The 22117-nt window shown below is 42.7% G+C and overlaps 1 protein-coding gene, 1 long non-coding RNA gene and 1 other non-coding gene across 4 annotated transcripts in view; 2 read left to right on the forward strand and 1 right to left on the reverse strand.

Annotated features, from left to right (window-relative positions):
- LOC144273714 (uncharacterized) overlaps nt 1–7449 on the reverse strand; it is an 11138-nt gene extending 3689 nt beyond the window's left edge. Inside the window, exons 1-3 of the long non-coding RNA XR_013347783.1 lie at nt 7300–7449; nt 5332–5520; nt 1376–1423 (exon numbers count right to left, since the gene is read on the reverse strand). This is a non-coding gene — a long non-coding RNA (uncharacterized LOC144273714). The remainder of the gene's footprint in view (nt 1–1375; nt 1424–5331; nt 5521–7299) is intronic.
- Nucleotides 7450–8200: 751 nt separating this feature from the next.
- Nucleotides 8201–8272, forward strand: TRNAE-CUC (transfer RNA glutamic acid (anticodon CUC)). The gene has a single exon. It is a non-coding gene; the product is annotated as a tRNA-Glu (tRNA).
- A 600-nt stretch (nt 8273–8872) lies between these two features.
- The window catches only part of DNAJC5 (DnaJ heat shock protein family (Hsp40) member C5), a 65586-nt gene continuing 52341 nt past the window's right edge, over nt 8873–22117 (forward strand). For both annotated transcript variants that reach the window (XR_013347746.1, XM_077831858.1), the window contains exons 1-2: nt 8873–9039; nt 21427–21473. The gene's annotated coding sequence lies outside the window, so the exon portion shown is untranslated. The remainder of the gene's footprint in view (nt 9040–21426; nt 21474–22117) is intronic.

Below are 22117 nucleotides of genomic sequence, written 5' to 3' on the forward strand. Positions count from 1 at the left end.
TGTGTTTGTAAATACCTCTATCAAAGGATCTTAAAGTGCTTTACAAACACTAATAAACTGTCTGATTACAGCTGTCATAAGGAAATTTGTCCTCCTTTTGCAGAAGAGGAAATGGGAGTGAGGGCCACATCTTTAAAGGTATTTAGGCACCTGACTCCCATTGATTTCAATGTGAGTTATGCACCTAATTGCCTTTTAAAACTCTGGCCCTGAACGGTTAAGTACAATACCCAAGACCACATACGTATACCCTGTTACCATTACAGTGCTAGCTGCATCTTTGCCCCCTTTCTGGTCGGTGTGCACCCTGCACTCAGTTGGCAGGCCTCAAATCTAAATGCCCTGGGGTGGAAATCTGCATTTCTCCTACTTTTAGACCAGGCCCTCGGCTACCATACCCTGTGTGCTAACTTCGCTTTCCTAATAGGTCTGACTGGGTGTGGTACCTGTAGTTTTCTTGTGCCAGTCTGTGCCCAGTGGTATTCAGTGACAAAACAGTCGTCTTAAAGCCAAAATACTGTTTTAACAGTAGGAACAAAGCATTTAGAGGATTTTAGAACACAAACTACATACGTCTGTCTATCTTACATTATGGCATGTCACCCACTGATGGCAGCCAAGACGTCCTGCCCCCGTAAGGACCTGTCTGTCAGTCTGGTCTGACAACTCTCTGCTCTCTCCCTTTTAATCCAACCAGAGCTCCTCTGTTCTTGTGACTTCGGGTGTTGGCCCCAGTCACCCAAACCAGTTCTGTAAATTAGCTGGAACTAGGCAGTAGAATCTTCAAAGCTAATTCAGGCCTTTGTCTCTTATCAACCATTAACCATCAACCATTTTCTGAGGAGTGGCTTATTTTGAGCCATTGTTCCCTTTTCCCTCCCTGCCAACTCCTTTATTAATCTAAATCAATATATTCATACAGCAAACATCCCAATAATCAGGTCACCATACAGTATTCATAAATTATTACAGAGCATCATCACTTCTTTCAGAATCTCCTCCTTCCCATTCCTCTGGTTTTTTTTTTAAACCTGATTATTTTTCCTCGTTGCTCTGAATTTATAAGATCTGTATTCCCAGCACTGGTTGTCAGATTCTGGGGCTAATGTTACCAGGTTCGATGCCTTTTACTTAATATTGACATTTCCTCCTACACTGGTGCTGTTGACTGTGCAGCAGTTAGCCTGCATCTTGGACCCCCTTCCACTGCTGAGAAGGTTCTTCTTTCACAGCAGTTGGTAAATTTTTTTCATTGCATCACTTCACTGTTGCAAGGAAGATGTTGTTCATGATGCAAAACTCTGGGACCCAACCTAATGTGTAGTATTTCTGAAGCACCTACCATTGGGGCATTAATGTAGTGGTATCTATTTACTGTGTGCCCCTGGTCAGGAGTCATGATCTTGGGCCTCCATCAGTGCAGCTAGAAAAGCAGACAAGGTTACAGTCATTGGATGGAAAATATTTTTGCTCCACGCCGCTGCGAAGATCAACCACTCATATAACAAAGATGGATCAAAGATTCATCTCAACCAGGAGAAGTAGGTACTTCATAAAAATAATAATACAGTTGCAGTGTCTGAACTGAGCTTTCGTAGAGAAGTAACTCAGGAGAGCAAGGCTTGGCTTCTTCCCTGTGCTAGTATGAAAATTCATAATGTCAAAATGGAGATTCCTAGAACCAGGAATTACAACACGCATCCACCAAGGGCTGCAGAGATGGGAAACGGAAAAGTGAACCATCAAACTAGGGTATGGCGGGATTTCAATGGAGCTGATTTGTAACTTCAGTTTTTATCTGTTTTCAATAAATCCTCCCCACCCTGAAAATATTTGTAGTAATTGAAACACAGGGACATTAGTAATTTATATATAAACTCCACCAAATATTGCAAGGGTCCCAATTAAGCAAAACGCAGACCAAGAGATCTGATTTTTCTTTTAATTTTCAAGTGCGAAGTCTTCTGCAGTCATAAGAGATGATAAAAGGTATCTAGGCCCTTACCCTCAACATGGTGTTCAGTTTTGAAGGACCAGAGAGAGGCACAAAAAATGATTTGGAGACATCAATGAGAAATGTCTATTAAAGGGTGGAAAATAAATAAATAACCCTTACTAGTCTGGTTAGGTGAGTAAAGGGGGATATGACTGTTGTATATAAAATAGTGAAGGTTACAAAGGCAGTGCTTCTCCTGTTTGTCTGATCCCAGGTGCTGAAATTAAAAGGCAACAAATTCCAAGCAGCTGAAAGGAACTACTTTTTACATAACATGCAATTAAGTTGTGGAATTTACTACTCCATGCTAATGTTAAAGCAAATATTGTTTGAAAAAATAATTTGATATAAATAATAGCAACTCTATTTTAGACTAGGGAGAACAAAATTACAAAGGCTTCACTCTGAAAAAATGGATCAACAATGGGAGCAAGGATGAAATTAAAACTTTTAGAGCATAAGCAATTTGGAGTAGGATCATATCTTTGTTTGTACAGGTTTTGTTTTCCCTAATGCACTGGGGAACTGATTCTGTCTGAGTCTCTGGATGCTATAGGAACAGAATCATCACTGAATAATAATGAAGTATCTTCCATTCAGGAGCAGGCCACAGTTGGAGACAGGATGGACCATGTATCTGTCCCAGCATGTGATCAATTCAAGGAATACTAATAAGTGTCTATATGTCTTTCTTCACCTGTTTGGGGCACTATAAGGTGACAAAGTAGCTCAATTTTGCTTGGTGGCTCTTCAGTGCATACCAAGATAATGGGCATGTGCCCACTGATGTATTGAATGAATGGCACTACTGCAGTATAACAGGATTCAGCCTGATTATTCTGTTAGTAAATGCATTATAATTTATTCCTTTAAAAATGTGGGTCAGAGTAGTCAAATGGGAAAAGGCCTGTTAGAACTGTGAAAGGCCAGAAGCTGTGCTAATGCATATAATGTGGAGATCTCACAAGGCCCAGATATCAGAGAATCAAAGATATATAGCATTTGAAGGGACCTCAAGAGGTCACCTTGTCAAGACCCGTGCGCTGGGCAGGACCAAGTAAACCTAGACCATTCCTGACAGTTATTTGTCCAACCTGTTCTTAAAAATCACTGGTGGGGGGACGCCACGAGCTACCTGGAAGCCTATTCCAGAGCCTAACTATCCTTATAGTTAGAAAGTTTTCCCCTATTTCTAACTATGGCGCACAGAACGGGACACAGGACTCCAGCAGAGGCTTAACAATGCCTAGTAGAGTGGGACAGGTACCTGCCATGTCTTACATACGGCCCTCCTTTAACACATGCCAGAATGATATTAGCCTTTTTAGCAACTGCATTACAGTGTTGGGCTCATGTTCAATTTGTGCTCTCCTACAGCCCCATCTCCTTTTCAGCAGTATGGCTGCCTAGCCAATTATTCCCCAGTTTGTGTTTGTGCATTTGATTTTTCCTTCCTAACTGTAGTATTTTGCACCTGTGCACTTGTCTTAATTGACCTCTTAAGGGGTAATAAAGGGCAAACTGGAACTGAATGTGAAAGGTGTTGGTGCAAGTGAAACCCTTTGATCCTTAGGTTTTGAAAGATTACTCAACTCTGCAGGGCTTTTGTTTGAGACCCGGTGCTGTAACCCAGCTATGCAGTGCTTAATGAAACATTGGAAAGGTTATCCAGGGCTCCCTGCTTAAACAATGGTGGACTCATGTCATAAATATAAAGGGAAGGGTAAACACCTTTAAAATCCCTCCTGGCCAGAGGAAAAACCCTTTCACCTGTAAAGGGTTAAGAAGCTAGGATAACCTCGCTGGCACCTAACCAAAATGACCAATGAGGAGACAAGATACTTTCAAAGCTGGAGGGGGGGGAGAAACAAATGGTCTCCCTGTCTGTGTGATGCTTTTGCCAGGAACAGAAAAGGAATGGAGTCTTAGAACTTAGTAAGTAATCTAGCTAGATATGTGTTAGATTCTGTTTTGTTTAATTGGCTGATAAAATAAGGTTTCAGAGTAGCAGCTGTGTTAGTCTGTATTTGCAAAAAGAAAAGCAGTACTTGTGGCACCTTTAGAGACTAACAAATTTATTTGAGCATAAGCTTTCGTCCGATGAAGTGAGCTGTAGCTCACGAAAGCTTATGCTCAAATAAACTTGTTAGTCTCTAAGGTGCCACAAGTACTCCTTTTTCTTTTTTTGATAAAATAAGCTGTGCTGAATGGAATGTATATTCCTGTTTTTGTGTCTTTTTGTAACGTAAGGGTTTGCCTAGAGGGATTCTCTATGTTTTGAATCTGATTACCCTGTAAGGTATTTACCATCCTGATTTTACAGAGGTGATTTTTTTTTTACTTCAATTAAAATTCTTCTTTTAAGAACCTGATAGCTTTTTCATTGTTCTTAAGATCCAAGGGTTTGGGTCTTTGTTCACCGATGCAAATTGGTGAGGATTTTTATCAAGCCTTCCCCAGGAAAGGGGGTGTAGGGTTTGGGAGGATTTTGGGGGGAAAGACGTTTCCAAACAGGCTCTTTCCCTGTTATATATTTGTTAGACGCTTGGTGGTGGCAGCAATAAAGTCCAAGGGCAAAAGGTAAAATAATTTGTACCTTGGGGAAGTTTTAACCTAAGCTGGTAAAAATAAGCTGAGGGGGTTTTCATGCAGATCCCCACATCTGTACCCTAGAGATCAGTGGGGAAGGAACCTTGGCAACTCATATTTCCAAATGCATAAGCTTGAAGGGAGTTCACAAGTTCAGCATACTACATGGACAATGATATCACCACCAGGAGAATAAACAGAAGAATCCTGGAAACTTAAGCTACTGGGAAAAACACCCAGACTTTGAGCCTGTGTGTGTGTGTGTTTAAAAAAAAAAAAAATGAAAGTAATGCATGTCTGTGCTATAGCTGCCATCTTTTCATCTTACCATTCCAGTAATTTTAAATAAAATACATACCACAAATTGACAGTCATGATTAAAGGTTGGTTACAGTAAAAAAGGATGCTTTTAAAGATACCTTAAAATATGGCATAGAATTAGCTGCATTTATTTTTGTGCGCTAAATGCCCAAATGCCAAAAAAGTAAGGCAGATGCTTGAGAAATAACTAACTTTAAATGTCTCTGGGTGACTTAAAATACAAACCAAACCAACATGTCAATCAGCTCTACTCTAATGCTCTGACGTGAGCTATCAGGGAGCCCTAGTGGAGCATGGATGTGGTCTCAGGGAGATCAGATACACACTTCTTTTAGCATCCAAAGTGATTTTGCAAGAAACATAGATCTGCTGTGATATAGAATAGTAAATAAAGCATATTCCAGTAAAAAAAGTCTTCACTTTACCTGCTCCTCTACTGTGTTCTCCATCTGAACTCCATATGACATTGGTATATGGTGAATGCTGAGCCATTAAAGCAGACTTAAATGGAACCAGTTGGTGTGATTTTGGGAGGGATATGTATATATGTCACTGGTGCCACATCCTCCATCAGGCAGTGGCCCACTTTGAGGAGAAGCATCTTGCCCTTAAAGCTGAAAAGAGAGAGAAGGAAGGAAAAAGAAAGAATTTCTCCCAGCAGGCAGCTGACCCATCAGGAAATATCTGTATCTACTGTGGGCAGATCTGTGGTTCCAGGATCAGACTCCTGAGTCATCTCAGACCCTTATGTAAATCTGTGGTAGAGATCATCCTCGAATTGAGGGATCGCCGATGATATATTTCACTGATCTCTTTTCTCAAAACTGTCTGAATCACTTTTGCTCAAACTTAAAAAAATGAAATCCCTGCTGAGGCAGAGAGAAAGCATGCAATATTAGTTCCAAACAGTTAAAGTTTGTCAAAGTTGAGACCAAGAACTTAGGAAGACTCAGAATGGGACTGGACATTTATATGGATCACAAGAATATCTAGAGCTCTTATAAATTACGCTAACAAAAATTCTGGAAGGGATATTAATCTTTGTGGTTCGGGGCTTAAACCAATCTCTATTAGAGATTAAGATGAGATCAATGTGGGGGTCTGATTATCCCACATCTGCTACCGCAGACTTCTTACACCTTCCTCTGAAGCATCAGGTTTTGGCAGCTGTCAGAGACAGGATTCTGGATGTGATGGCCCTGGGGTCTGATCCGGTCTGGCAATTCCTATGTTCCCATGCTATAAGTAAGGCTGCATGTCTGTTACAGAGGTCATGGAAGTCACAGATTCTGTGACTTTCCGTGATCTTCATGACTTCCGCAGTGGGCAGCAGGAGCAGCAGCAGTTTGGGTGTGTGGGAGGGGGCTCATGGCTAGGGGCAGGGGGTTTGGGTGTGGGGCAATGCTTATCTGGGGTGGGGGGCTCCCCAGCTCCCACCAGCATGTCCCTGCAGCTCCTAGGCCAGGGGTGGGCAAACTATGGCCCGCGGCCCACATCTGGCCTGTCAGACCATTTAATCTGGCCCTCAGCTCCAGCCGGGGAGCAGGGTCGGGAGCTTGCCCCACTCCACGTGGCTCCCAGGAAGAAGACAGCATGACCCCCCTCCGGCTCCTACGTAGTACACGGAGGTGTGGCCAGTCAGCTCGCTGCGCTGTCCTGTCCGCAGGTACTGCCCCTGCGGCTCCCATTGGTCGCGATTCCCAGCCAATGGGAGCTGCAGGGGTGGTGCCTGTGGACCAGGAAGGGCCGCAGAGCCACCTGGCTGTGCCTCGAAGCTGGAGCGGGGATATGCTTCCGGGAGCTGCCTGTGCTAAGCGCCGCCAGGAGCCTGCACCCCTGAGGCCCCCTCCCGCACCCCAATCCCCTCTCGCCCTCCAAACCCCTCGATCCCAGCCCAGAGCTCCCTCTTGTACCCCAAGCCCCTCATCCCCAGCCCACCACAGAGCCCGCACTCCCGCACCCCAACCCGGAGCCCCCTCCCGCACCCTGAACTCATTTTTGTCCCAACCTCAGAGCCCTCAACCCCTCCTGCATCCTTACCCCCAATTTCGTGAGCATTCATGGCTTCCATACCCCAATGTGGCCCTCAGGCCAAAAAGTTTTCCCACCCCTGTCCGAGGCAGAGGGGCCAGGGGTCTCTATGCGCCTACCTGTGCCTGCAGGCCCCACCCCCACAGCAGGGTGAGTGCAGAATGAGGGGGAGGGGATGTGATGCAGGGACAGAAGAGGCTGAAGTGGGGGACATGGGACAAAATGGGGGCAGAGGCTGAAAAAGGACAGGGCAGAATGGGGAACAAGGGAGACAGCCCAAAACTCCTGCTGCCCCATCAATCTCACCCTGGCCTGCCCACGCAGGGTGATGCCCCCTGGCTTTACCTCCCAGCAAATCCTACCCTCTTTCTGCCAGGCACTGACTCCCTTCTGTGCCCGGCTGTCCCAGCACCACAGCTGCTCCTGATTGCAGCTTAGCCCCACTTGCTTCTGGGGAGGCGTCAGAGGAAAGGCTCTTGCCATCCCTTTCACCTTCTGTTTGGCTGGGGATGGTGGCGTTGGTGACTTTTTCATTGCTGAGAAATAGATCAAATGACTACTATCAGTAACATGCTGGGCATTTTTAATATGTAAGTCTGACGCTGGAGGATCCGACAATAGTTGAAAGAAAGGTGCTGCTCTTTGGAGCACTCAGTGTATCATAATACCTTTCACTTATTTAAAAATACTGCATTGACATATTTCAGAGTAGCAGCCCTGTTAGTCTGTATTCGCAAAAAGAAGAGGAGGACTTGTGGCACCTTAGAGACTAACCAATTTAGTTGAGCATAAGCTTTTGGGAGCTACAGCTCACTTCATCGGATGAATGCATTGGATGAAGTGAGCTGTGCATCCGATGAAGTGAGCTGTAGCTCCCGAAAGCTTATGTTCAAATAAATTGGTTAGTTTCTAAGGTGCCACAAGTCCTCCTTTACTTTTTGCATTGATATAGCAGATTAAATGCAGGCTAAGCATTCACTTTGCTATGTTGTATTGCAGTTAGACCCAGCTATTACAGAGAGGAGGTGGGTGAGGTCATCTCTTTTATTTGCCCAACTTCTGTTGGTGCAAGAGAGAAGCTTTGGGGCTTACACAGAGCCTTTCTTCAGGGCCTGCTCCAAAGCTTGTCTCTCTCACCAACAGACACTGCACCAGTCAAAGATATGACCTCACCCACTTTCTCTCCAATGGTGTGTTGACTAGGAAAATGAAAGTGAAACACTGATAAGAAGTTAAGGCTGTGTGAAGAACCCTCCCCAACGCTCCCTGGTGGTCTAGTGGTTAGGATTCGGCGCTCTCACCGCCGCGGCCCGGGTTCGATTCCCGGTCAGGGAAGGTGCCTTCTTTTTTAAGGGTCCCCTCTATGCTTCCTCTTCAAAAACCCTCATCGGCCGCGCTGATTTGCCTCCCTGCCCCACGCAGCTTTACCCCCGCCCTTAGCTTCCGCGGCAGCGCTTCCCAGGGGCGCCTCCGGCCTTCACTACCAGCCGGGCGGGACGGGGGCTCACCGGAGCGATGGGCAGGGACGGGACGGGCCAGCGGCGAAACCGGCTCCCCGGTTCCGCACGCCGCCCGGACGAAGAGCACGGGGAGGAACCCCGGCCCCGCGGGAAGAGCAGCCGCCCGCCCCCGCGCTGGTCCCGGTCCCGGGTGTTTCCCCGCAGGGACACGCCGCCCCACAGAGCGGAGCCCGCCCCTCGCGCGCGCGCGCGCCCGCACGGATCCCCTCGGGCGCGCGCCCCCGCCCCCTGGCGTACCCCGCCCCCTTCCCTGCCCCGCTGGGATGTGGCGCGCTCGTCTCCGCGGAACTGGGAGGGCGCGCACGCGCACGTATGTGTGAGCGCGCACGCAGCCTCCCTCTGCCCTGCTCTTCCCCCCTTCGCTCCGTGTCGCCAGGTCCCGCTCGCTTGTGTCGCTTGGCGGCGGCTGGGGCTGCTGAGGAGACGCCGCCGGAGCCCGGGCCGGCCTGTGAGGAGGAGCCGCCGCCCCGCACCTCCCCCCCGCAACCACCCGCGGGGGAGTCGAGAGCCGCCCCTCCCCCCGCCCGGCGACACCCCCCTCCCTGGAGCTGCGCACCCGCCGGCCCGCTGCGGAGGGCGCAGGTAAATGAGGGGGGAGCAGGGTCCGTTCGCCCCGCCTGGCCCCCCCCCCCCCCCACCGGTCTGTGGCGCCTCAGAGCCTCGTACGCACCCAGGGCCGGCTGGGCGGCTGGAGGCCAAGATGGAGCTGATGCTGCTGAGGGGGAGGGTCTGACGCTGCAGCACATCGGGGGGGGCGGGGGGGGGGCGTGAGGAGAGGGGCAGGGGGGGCGGGGGAGAGGGAATGGTGGGGCGGGGGAGGGGGGCAGGGGGAGAGGGAATGGCGGGGTGGGGGGAGAGGGAATGGCGGGGCGGGGGGGATAGAATAGGGGACCTCATCAGAAAGCGGAATATCCCTCATCCCACCCCCAATTGCCACCCCCTTTGCTTTCTGCTGGGTTTTGGATCATGAAACAGAGACTGTTAAACATTAGCTGTCTTTGTACTTGGGGGGGGGGATTAGCTGTTGAGGGGCAATATGTGTGTATGGGGACAAGGGATTATCTCAATTTGTCATAAATGCCACATAGCTACGGAACCTGTTCATAATAAGGTATTAAAAATTATGGACATTGTGTTTTCCCTGGGAACCTCTTGCTGGGGGGGGGCGGGCGGGGGATGAAGAAAGCCCAGCTTCCCCTTCCCTCCTCCCTCTCCTGCATACCTGGTACCAGGGGGACTTGCAGTGTTTTTGTGTGCTTGTGTCCTCTGTCTTTGGACTTCAAAATGACAATAAAAAGTCCTCAAAGACTATATAAATAATAACTTTGGATTTAGGGCTTGTGTTAACTGAGACTCCTAATGACAAATGACAGCTTGGGATTTCAGATGTTGTCTCCCCCTATGTTGCTGCTTGGGATTTTTATAATTAGGGCTGCTCAGAGTATTACACACTTGAGTTTTGTTAAATGATGCGTTTAGAACCAACGGGAAACCTAGTTTTTGAAACAGGAATTTGGAGAGAAGGGAGAACTGATTTATTTTGTGCTGCTTTTTGTGATGCTTTAATGAAGACAATTTGATTCCAATGGTATTCTGTCTTGATGTAACAATGTGGATGGGGTAGTCAGTTTACTAACATACTTCGGTTTTTTGCTTATGCTTTATCTAGATCTTGCAATTGTATGCATAGTAACACAAGGCAATTGGTTTATTACTGGCGTATAATATAGAGATGGAGCCATTTCTCCCTCAGAGAGAAAGGTGAAAGCCATCCATGCATGATGCTGCTGCTGTGTGACACACAAGGAGATTTTCAGCTTTTGCTTGCATTTGATTCAGTGAAGCATCAGTGTGCAGAGTGTGCAGAAAGTCATTGCTATGGGTTTGTCTGTGTGTATTTAATGCTCTCTCTGAGGTTGTAATCTGTAATAAAATGTGTATGTAAGTGTGAATGACAAATTCAAAAGATCTTCTTGGAGAAATACAAAGATGAGCATGAATTTATAGCATATATCTGTCTCTTCAGTCGATGGTGTTTTATTACGACAGTTTCTTTTGGGAAAAGAAAAAGTGAAATTATAGTATATCTGACATTTATTATAATCTGCTACCATTGAAGCTAAAACTTTTAGGTTGAAGCCAACTTAGTGGTTGGCTTTGGCAACATTTTAGCCATCTCATTGGGTATATTAAGCTATGATAAGCGTGCAAATCTAAAAAGAGCCAAGGGTTTTTTATTTCATGTGAAGTGCACTGAGGCAGGTCAAATGGCTGTCGGATATTGTCAGTTGTGCATAAGAAGCATTTGTTTTAGATTTGTTAAGCAACGGAGAAATTCAGTTAAACTGTAAGAACAAGCTCATGTTTTAATATCGACCATTCAAACTGCCCAGGGTCATTGTGTACATATATTTTGTTGTTAGAAGTGGCCTGGTCTTAGACAGAGTAGCTAGTGCTGGGGGATAGATACCGGCGATGCTGATGAGCGGGTTCTGTAAGAATTATAACTGTGCTGCTTTTCTTAATGCAAAGCTGGATTTGGGAAGAAATCATAACTAAGACACAGAAGGTAGAATTAACTTTAAGAAAGCAGTGTAGGGAAACTTGTGCTACCGATGTCCATGGTGTATTTGTTCTGTGGATAAGTCGGTCTTTGGGCTTCAGGATTGTTGATCTACCTCCTTTTTATGAGCACTAAGTAAATAAATATCCTCCCCTTCCTTGCGTATTTCATCTTACTGTTAAAGGTAAGCACAGTCTGAGCAAAAGACTGTTTATGGCGGTGGTGGTGAAGAGAATAAAACTACATGTTGTAGATGAGTCACTTTAGTCTGACACCATTTATTTTCTGCTCCATGTTTTTGATACATCATATTGGCAAGTCCTAGGTAATAGTGTCTAAGTACCTTGATGCCCCACACAGGGGTGACCTAAATGCATGGTGTAGGTATGCTCTGTAGTTTAATATATGTGTTTTATCAATGTGTGCTTGAAAGAAACAGCAAGAGACAAAACACACTTTACTAGGTCATTAACACATGCCTTGGCTGTGCAGGGGTCGGAAGGCCTTTCAAAAGAATATGACTAATCAGTGCATCTCCTGCAGCCTTTCATAGTTAAAATACCAAGAAACCTGTATTTTGATAAGTTAATGCACTTGAGCTACAAAAATAAAGTACAGTAATTGGGGTAATTTCACTGAGTTTGTAAATGAGATGGTGAGGCTGTCATACCAGAGCATTCACTGAGGATTCATCACCCAAAGATGATTAGCAGCCAGGCAGATAGTTGCTCTGGACAACTGATAATCAGAGAGAGAATGAAATTACTTATTGAATGGGACCAAGATTTTATTCCTGTATCTGTATTTAAAGCATTTATAAAGTCATCAGTGGGAGTTATTGAGTGCTTAGTACTTTGGAAAATTAGGGAGGTACCAAAAATATGATTTTGGGGATCCTAGCTTAAGGTTTCTAGTTTTGAAAATCTTGACCTAGTTGAATTATTGCAGTTTAACCTGTTCGGCAGATAGTATTTCTGATTATTGATTCTTGTGCCTTTGATCATCATACTTGCTTTCTTTGTAAACTTCAAATATAGGTAACAAAAATCGTAGCATCATAGAAATGTAGGGCGGGTCATATAATGAGAGGTCATCTAATCCAGACCTGTGCGCTGAGGCAGGACCAAGTAAACCTAGACCATCCCTGACGGTTGTTTGTCCAACCTGTTCTTAAAACCCTCCAGTAACAGGGATTCCACAATCTCCCTTGCAAGTCTATTCCAGTGCATAACTGTCCTTATAGTTAGAAAGTTTTTCCTGATATCTAATTTAAATCTCCCTTGCTGTGGATTAAGCCATTACTTCTTGTCCTGCATTCAGTGCACAAGGAGAACAGTTGATCCCCATTCTCTTTATAGTATCCTTTAACATATTTGAAGACTCTAATCAGGTGCCCCCTCTGTCTTCTTTTATCAAGACGGAACCTGCCCAATTTTTTAAAAACTTTCCTCATTGGTCAGGTTTTCTAAACTTTTATCATTTTTATTTCTCTCCTCTGGACTTCCCAGTTTGTCCACATCTTTCCAAAAGTGTGGCACGCACAGTGGGACACAGTACTCCAGCTGAAGCCTCGCCTATGCTAAACAGGGTGGGACAGTTATTTCCTGTGTCTTACGTACCACACCCTGGTTAATACATCCCAGAACGATATTAAACTTTTTTGCAACTGCGTGAACATTGACTCAGATAATTTGTGATCCACTATAACCCCCTCATTTTGTTCAGCAGTATTACTGCCTAGCCAGTGATTCCCCATTTTGTATTTGTGCATTTGTTTTTTTCCTGTCTGAATGTTGTACTTTGCATGTGTCTTGATTGAATTTCATCTTGTTAATTTTAGACCAATTCCACAATTTGTTGAGGTTGTTTTGAATTCTAATCCTGTCATTCAAAGTGCTTGTGACCCCTCCTAACTTGGTGTCATTTTTCAGATTTTATAAGCATACTCTTCACTCCATCATCCAAGCCATTAATGAAAATATTCAATAGTACTGAACCCCTGCATGATCCCACTAGATACGTCCTTGGTTTGACAGCGAACCATTGATAACTGCTTTTTGAGTATGGTCTTTCAACCAGTTACACACCCACCATATAGTAATTTCATATAGACCACATTTCCATAGTTTGCTTATGAGAAAGTCATGTGAGACTGTGTCAAAAGCTGTATTAAATAAAAATATATCATGTTTACAGCCCCCCCGGAGCAGTAACAGTAACAAAGAAGGATATTAGGTTGGTTTGGCATGATTTGTTCTTGACAAGTCATGCTGGCTATTTCTCATAACCCTGTTATCCTCTAGGTCAGTGGTGCCCAAACTTCCCTGTCGTAGAATCTGATTCTATGCTTTCTTTCACATATAGTGCCACTCCCCCACCAGCACGACCTGTTCTGTCCTTCCGATATATTCTGTACCCTGGTATTACTGTGTCCCATTAATTATCCTCATGCCACCAAGTTTCTGTGATGCCTATTATATTAATATCCTCATTTAATACAAGGCACTCTGGTTCGCCCATCTTATTATTTAGATGTCTAGCACGGATATGTAAGCACTTTAAAAACTTGTCACTTTTTAGCTGTCCGCCATTACATGATGTAATTGAATGGGACTCTTTTTCTTTTGACTGTTTCTCATCAGATCCTACCTGTATTTTATCATCTTCCATCCTCTGTCTCCTCCTTATTAGGATATAGGGAATCTCCATTTATAGATCCTCCCCTAAGGGATGTCCGAACCTCCTTTGCACCTGTTGGCTTTCCTCCAGCCCTTAGTTTAAAAATGACGATGGGTGTTTTCTGAGTTCTGGGCAATTTATTAAATAATTTGTTCGTTTAATTGTGTGCATAATATTTTAAGTTTTATAGTAACGGTTTGTTAAGAACCCACAGATTAGAATCAATTTTTAAATAATCATAATAAACTAAGGTTTCAGAGTGGTAGCCGTGTTAGTCTGTATCGATAAAAAGAAAAGGAATACTTGTGGCACCTTAGAGACTAACAAATTTATTAGAGCATAAGCTTTCCTGAGCTATAGCTCACTTCATCGGATGCATACAGTGGAAAATATAGTGGGGAGATTTTATATACACAGAGAACATGAAACAGTGGGTGTTACCTTTCAGACTGTAACAAGAGTGATCAGGAAAGGTGAGCTATTACCAGCAGGAGAGCGGGGGGAGGGGAACCCTTTTTGTCGTGATAATCAAGGTGGGCCATTTCCAGCAGTTGACAAGAACAGTAGGAGGGGAAATAAACAAGGGGAAATAGTTTTACTTTGTGTAATGACCCATCCACTCCCAGTCTCTATTCAAGCCTAAGTTAATTGTATCCAGTTTGCAAATTAATTCCAATTCAGCAGTCTCTTGTTGGAGTCTGGTTTTTAAGGTTTTTTGTTGAAGTATTGCAACTTTTAGGTCTGTAATCAAGTGACCAGAGAGATTGAAGTGTTCTCCAACTGGTTTTTGAATGTTATAATTCTTGACGTCTGATTTGTGTCCATTTATTCTTTTACGTAGAGACTGTCCAGTTTGACCAATGTACATGGCAGAGGGGCATTGCTGGCACATGATGGCATATATCACATTGGTAGATGTGCAGGTGAACGAGCCTCTGATATTGTGGCTGATGTGATTAGGCCCTACGATGGTGTCCCCTGAATGGATATGTGGACACAGCTGGCAACGGGCTTTGTTGGAAGGATAGGTTCCTGGGTTAGTGGTTCTGTTGTGTGGTGTGTGGTTGCTGGAGAGTATTCCCTTCAGGTTGGGGGGCTGTCTGTAAGCAAGGACTGGCCTGTCTCCCAAGATCTGTGAGAGTGATGGGTCGTCCTTCAGAATAGGTTGTAGATCCTTGATGATGCATTCGAGAGGTTTTAGTTGGGGGCTGAAGGTGACGGCTAGTGGCGTTCTGTTATTTTCTTTGTTGGGCCTGTCCTGTAGTAGGTGACTTCTAGGTACTCTTCTGGCTCTGTCAATCTGTTTTTTCACTTCAGCATTTGGGTATTGTAGTTGTAAGAATGCTTGATAGAGATCTTGTAGGTGTTTCTCTGTCTGAGGGATTAGAGCAAATGCGGTTGTATCGTAGAGCTTGGCTGTAGACAATGGATCATGTGGTGTGGTCTGGATGAAAGCTGGAGGCATGTAGGTAGGAGTAGCGGTCAGTAGGTTTCGGGTATAGGGTGGTGTTTATGTGACCATCGTTTATTAGCACCGTTGCGTCCAGGAAGTGGACCACTTGTGTGGACTGGTTCAAGCTGAGGTTCATGGTGGCATGGAAATTGTTGAAATCATGGTGGAATTCCTCAAGGGCTTCTTTTCCTGCACATCTACCAATGTCATATATGCCATCATGTGCCAGCAATGCCTCTCTGCCATGTACATTGGCCAAACTGGACAGTCTCTACATAAAAGAAAAAATGGACACAAATCAGACGTCAAGAATTATTCCCCTTGTTTATTTCCCCTCCTACTGTTCTTGTAAAGTGCTGGAAATGACCCATCTTGATTATCACTACAAAAGGTTCCCCACCGCTCCCCAGCTCTCCTGCTGGTAATAGCTCACCTTTCCTGATCACTCTTGTTACAGTTTGTATGGTAATACCCATTGTTTCATGTTCTCTGTGCATATAAAATCTCCCCACTATATTTTCCACTGTATGCATCCGATGAAGTGAAGCTCAGGAAAGCTTATGCTCTAATAAATTTGTTAATCTCTAAGGTGCCACAAGTACTCCTCTTCTTTTCACAGAATAAACTAATTGGATTTAATCTGAAACTTGATTTGGGCCACAAGTGACTGTTCCTTTATGTTTTGCTTAACCATTAATATCTTTACAGGGTTGCACCATTATGTTTTTGGGGTCAGTATAAAGGCAGCTTCAGATAAGCCTAAAGGATTGTACTTCTATCCAGAAAATCAAAACACATGGACCTCTCCATATTAGTCAGTGTTCCTTTGGGAGCCGTCCAACAGAATAATGAAGGGACAGCTGGGTTTTTTTCTCCTAGATCGTCACTAATTGTCTTCATCCTTTTCACTTTCACCTGTCTCCCCTTCAGCTGGCTGAACAGGTGAGTGAGTAGCACAAGGAAGGGGAATCTATTTGTAGGGGACAGCTGCTACTGTCTCCCTCCTGGATGCTCCAGCTTTGCTGGTCTGAGGAATGAAGGTTTCAAAAACTGGTTGGGTCTTCTGTTTGGCAAGGTGTTTCCACTGTTTGAACCCAAAGTTGTTAACTTTAACAGTAGAAAGGCACAGAGGACCAAGATTCACCAGTATTGATCTTGTATAGTCACAGGAGAGAGCTATGTATCCACCTACGCATAACACTAGACTGACTTGTCATGTTACTAATGCATAGGGAATTGGATGAGAACCTGCTCGATTCTGATGAGGAAGGCAAAATGTTCCATTACTGCCAACATGGTCTGGTGGAAAAACCCCTTTCTCACCCCAAATGTAGCAATGAGCTTAATTATGAACATGTTAAAAAGAATCACCGTAATTAATATTGCTTATTTCTGAATTCTCCAGATTAAGTGTCTTGGTTGTATGGCCAATGTACAGTGGCTAATAGAGATCTCTTGTAAATAAACTGTCTGAGCATCTTGGTCTGGTGAGATGCAGAAAGTCTCTGAGTCTGCAAAACAAAACATTTTAAGAACAAAGCTGGCTGGGAGGATGTGGTGTATGAGAGGGTCTCTCCTGCATTAATTCATAGCATGGAGAAGGTTGGTGAACCTTTACGGTAAGGGATAGGATTTTAGGAATTTAATATGCACTTTGATATAGTACTAAAACTAGTAAGAATAGCAACGAATGATAGCTATAGGTAGCCAATAAAATGAACACTAGACATATTTAACTTTTTTTAATTTTACCAAACTGCATTCTGGAATATATCAGAATAGATTACCAGCATATGGTATCAGATATTCACCAACATCACTTTTCTTTCCAATATAGTAATTCTTGCCGATTTATTCAGTGTATTTTTCTGCTCATGTTTTTAATATTGTTTTGTTAAAAAATATGAAAGTCAGACTTGATGGTGTGTGATTGACTAAACAGCATGTTTTCCTTTATCTTAAGTGGTGGCAAGAGGTTTGAGTCTGACTGTACTTTGAGATTGCTAGATTACTATGTTTAATTTAGGATTTCACTTTGATTTTTCAGATTTCCGTAAAAATATGTGAAGAGCTCTGATTAGAAAGGATACATCTTTCATTACCTTGTGAAATATTTTATACTTCATTTGCATGAAGGAAAACTAGATAAACTGCTGTATCCTGTGTGTAGCTACATCCCAAATAAATACTGCACCAAGGATTGATTGTGCACTTTTAATGAAGATATGATAGTAATTTCCATTATGTTTTTTGGTAGCTGTTTCTAGAACCTTTAAAAAGGTAGTATAATTTTTTGAGAGCTTTACCCATTTTTCTCACTTCAGTATCTCTGAATTGGCTTTTGTCTTGGATTAGAGTACATGAGGCTGCTTGTGAATGTTTAAAGTACACATAGTTGCACATCCTCTGTGTCAGTTATTGCTAATTGTACTTACCAAAAATAAATTTTACATTAAAATGAGCATTTCTGAAGTCCCTGCTGGTTTTTACAGTAGTACTGAAACATCTCTGATACCAGCATGGTGGACGGTCCAATACCTCATTACAGATCTGTTTTCTTCTAGGTTTAATGCTTGGAAGAAACAATTTTAAACATTATGTATTCTGAATTAGTATTAAGTGTGTGCTGGAAAGTGTGAACTTTCAGAATGCTGCACCCGAATAAAATAGGTTCTCCTTGCTATCAAAATGCCTGTATTGAGTTTCTTAAAGAAAATTTGCAGGGTAATTGGTACGCTACTGTTCCTTCAGTTGTTGGAATTAGGTCAAGACAGGGTGTGGAGAACCTCATAATTCAATGTTCCTTGGCTATGATCATGTATTTCAAAGAGTTTAGAAGTGCTGAAAGCTTTTTCTATTCATTAAGTATATGTAGGTAGTAAATTGTAATAAAGTTGCATTGATGAACCACTTGGATAACACATTGCAGATACTTTCACTTCCTGTTTACTGAGATCATGACAAACTAGCATTCAACCTGATTGTATCCCTGATCGTTAATACCATTGCTACAAGAAGCAGTAAGACTAATTTTATTTCCCACAGTGTATGTCTTTCCCTTGATGCTGGTTTTAAGCCTTCATCTTAAAGGGTCCTTGGCAATTTGAAAACTAGTCATTTCAAAAGTTTACAGTAATTTCAGGTAATACCCCTGTGTGTGAGTCTCCCTGCTAACTTTTGTTACAATTATACTTCTCAGTTGTCTTAAAATACTCTTTTCTCACGTTTTTCTGGATAAAAATCCCACAAAAACAGGGGAAGTGATGTAGGCTATATCAAGCAAAGAGCTTAAGCATGTGCTTAACTTCAAGCAAGTGAGTAGTCACACTGAGGTCAGTTGGACGACTTGTGCACTTAAAGTTAACCACAAACCTACTTTACTGGATTGGAGTAATAGCGAAACATGATACGAAGTGATGTCCAGTGCACAAAGGAAACAAATTGTAAAAAAGTGTGGTTTTGCTCCTTTCATTTATAATATCCTTAACTAATTTGTGTAGCAATAACAGGTAATTTTCAGACTGAAGTTTGATTTTTAAGCAGTGTCCCTTTAAATATTTCTTGCTTTCAACAAAGTTCCAATGTGGCACAGTTGCCGTACTTCAGAGTAGACACTCACAAGGGTGGTGGGAGGGATTCTCCCATCCGTGTAGTTAATCCAGCTCCCCAAGAGGCATTAGGTAGGTCTATGGAAGAATTCTTTTGTTGACCTTGTGCGTCTACATCAGGAGTTCGGTTGTCTTAACTGTGTTGCTCAGGAGTGTGGATTTTTCACACCCCTGAGCGACGTAGCTGGGTCTAATTAATTTTTGAGTGTAGACCTGGCCTTATTGTTCCTACTTTAACAAGAAAGGAACAGATATCTGTAAATTTTGCTTGACTTACTTTTTACCTTGATGATGATCATCTATTGACACCTGTCTGTAACCTGTATTTCAGGTGAGCTCTTGAGATTTAAAAGTCAGTTCCTGAGGGCTAATTGACATTTAAAACTTACATTGGCATAGCTGCCTTTCTCAGGGGCATGAAAAATACACATCTCTGAGAGACATAGCTATTCCAACCTAATCCTCGGTTTAGACAGTGCTAGGTGGGTGGAAGAATTCTTCCAGTGACCTAGCTACCACTTTTTTGGGAGATGGATTACCTATAGTAATGGCAGAATCTCTCCCATCACTTTAGTGAGTGTCTGCACTGAAGTGCTACAGTGTTTTAAGTGTAGACCTACCTTGAGTCTGTATGCCTGGGGGGATCTCATGCAAAGACATGTCGTGTATAATTTCCTCAAATCAGATTAGGAAGGAATTTGTAGGAAAACTAGCTTGTACCCTTCCAGTTTTCTTGGTTTTCTGTTGCCCAAGCCTCACTTTGAGAAGCTAGGTGCCACTCCTTGTATAGGCCCATTATGTCAAATCTCCACTGGATGAGTGAGCTACATAAATAATTTAGTTCTGCTCCTTCTTTTATTCTAAACAAGGTTATTGCATGTTTCAAAAACAACTTTGGTTTCCTTAGTTGCTTCAGAAATACTAAGCTGTACAGATTTATTTTTTTGTGTCTTACCAAAGGACACTGCAAGCACGAATCAGATAAGGATGGAATTGAAAGAAATTCTGTTATCAGAAGTAATCTATTACAAGAAAATACCCAAAAAACAATTCTAAATAAATTTTGTATTTGAAATGTGTCAGTAAAAATAAAATTTATGATGAAGTTCATATTATTCTCAAGCTGTTTGGTTCTGTTAATGTAATCACTGACAAAAGCACAGTCTGTTTTATTTTTTAAAAGTTACCAGAAGTTCCAGGTAATGTTTACTATCAGGTGACAAGACCACGTGACTCTGTAGTATCATAGCTTCCATGAGTCACTGGCAGCATGGAGCTTCTGCAGGAAAGCCAAACTTTTCACAGTCCATTGTTCTTATCGATGGGCCCTCCGCCATGTGTGGCTTTTCCATTGTTGTACCTGAAGTGTTAGCAGTGGGCGTCACCTAAAGTAGCATAGTTGAAATACAGATACATAGTGAATATTCCTAACTTCAGTTACAGAAATGATACAGGCGTACAAATAGGATAATTGCATTCAGTAAATCATAATCTTTCCAATGATATCTCACATGAGCTGTCTTGCATGAAGTATATCTCAGTTATGTTATATTCCTGTCATAAGCATATTTTCATAAAGAATATGGAATGACACATCACATTTGCAACAAAATATTCCTTTGCTCTCCATTTTTCGTATTGTAACACGAAGCCAAATGCTATTTTCTGTCTTAGGCTTTTTTTTTTTTTTTTACTGTTCTTAATTGATATCTTGTAACAATATTTCTCTTGGCTTTGAAATATTAAACATTTGACCCATACTCTATAATATATTTGAGCTTTTGCACAGATTGTTACACTCATCAAAAGATTTTTTGCTTTCAAATCAGTTGATAATGCCATAAGAAGAAACTAAGCTGTAGGTAAAAAGGAAAAGTTGGTGTTCATTTTTGCTTTTTAACCATTGAATCAGCTGTTTGCAGGAAAAAATGCTGACATACAAAAATTGCTAAGGGCAGTAAGTAGAGAGAGGAGTGTATGTAACTATCTAGAAATGTGTCAGGTACAGGAAATTCATACTGCTAGTACTTAATAGCCTCAAGTGCTTCCAGTGAGATGCTTTTATAAATAAAAGTTACAGCTATCATAGCTAAAAGGGACCATTGTGATCATCTAGTGTCACCCCTTATATAAGGCAGGACACTGAACTTTCCCAAAATAATTCTTACATCTTTTAAAAAAATCACAGTATTTAAGGTACTGTGAAGAGTTAAAGCAAATCTTTGAGGGTGGGGGGGGGGGGGAAGCATGTTAGAGGTTTTTAGTCCTTTTCCTCCTTCATAGTCATGGATTCAGTGTAATTTTGCTTGGTTCTCAGTTCTGATAGAAACATGGGAGAAGTGCTGTCAGCAGACAAAGTGAACATGTAAGATCTTCCTCAAATATTGTATTGGAGAGTGGCAGTCTACTTCCTATGGGGGAAGGCATGTGATGATCAAGAGATCTGAGGGGAAAACAAAAATAGCTAAATGTTCACGTGTCTGTGAAAGCCTGCAAGGAGCTCTTGTAGTCAATGTAAAATCACCATCCACATTGCCTTCCGGTATCCTAGCCCTTTGTAAACTGTAAGAAAATGTCCCATCCCTAATTACTAACAAACTAGTTTTCTCATTTCACTTCCTTATACCTGACCTACTATGCTTTATTCCTTCTGTCTTATCCTATAGAACTCCTGATTTCCATTCTCTTGTTGGGAAGAGTTCCTGTTATACTTGTAAGTACCATTTTGCTACAACACTTAGTTCATGATTTTAACTTGCCAACTCTGAGTAGGCAAGTGGATTTTTGTCAGCCATTGCTTGAAGAATAATATGGTTACAATTGTACAACACATAAAGTGTAGTTGCATTAAGGGATTCTGGTAACAGTATAAACTGTGAGCAAAGTTAACTTGTTTTGTTCCTGTCACCATATCTCTGAGAGAATTGTAACATTAATTTGTGTACATTTGAAATGATAAAAATCCAACTTCTCTCCTTCCCTTAATCTCTTGCTGTCATCTCATGTGCACCTCCCCACCCTAGCCTGCTGTGTCCTTTCTTATTTTAAACCACGTTCCTTTCCTTACGTTCTGTTCTTGGCACCCTTTACTGTAGTACCTTAGCTGTCCCCCTTGAGTGTTTTTTTTAAACAAATCCTGCAAAAGAGATTTCACTCTTCCTTCCTTGCTGTCATGTGGCAGGGTTTGTTAAAAATAAATAAATAAATAAAATGTCAGGGTGTGTAAAGATACTATTGGAAGAGGAGTAGTGGGGGAAAGTGGGTTGTGAATTGTATTTTTCCCTCAATATGTTTGATCTATATCATTTTCCCTCCTTCCCTAGTTTGACCGTTTGAATTCAATAATACTTCTGTGGC

Source organism: Eretmochelys imbricata, chromosome 13 (assembly GCF_965152235.1).
Source record: "Eretmochelys imbricata isolate rEreImb1 chromosome 13, rEreImb1.hap1, whole genome shotgun sequence".
In the NCBI taxonomy this organism is placed as follows: Eukaryota; Metazoa; Chordata; order Testudines; family Cheloniidae; genus Eretmochelys; species Eretmochelys imbricata.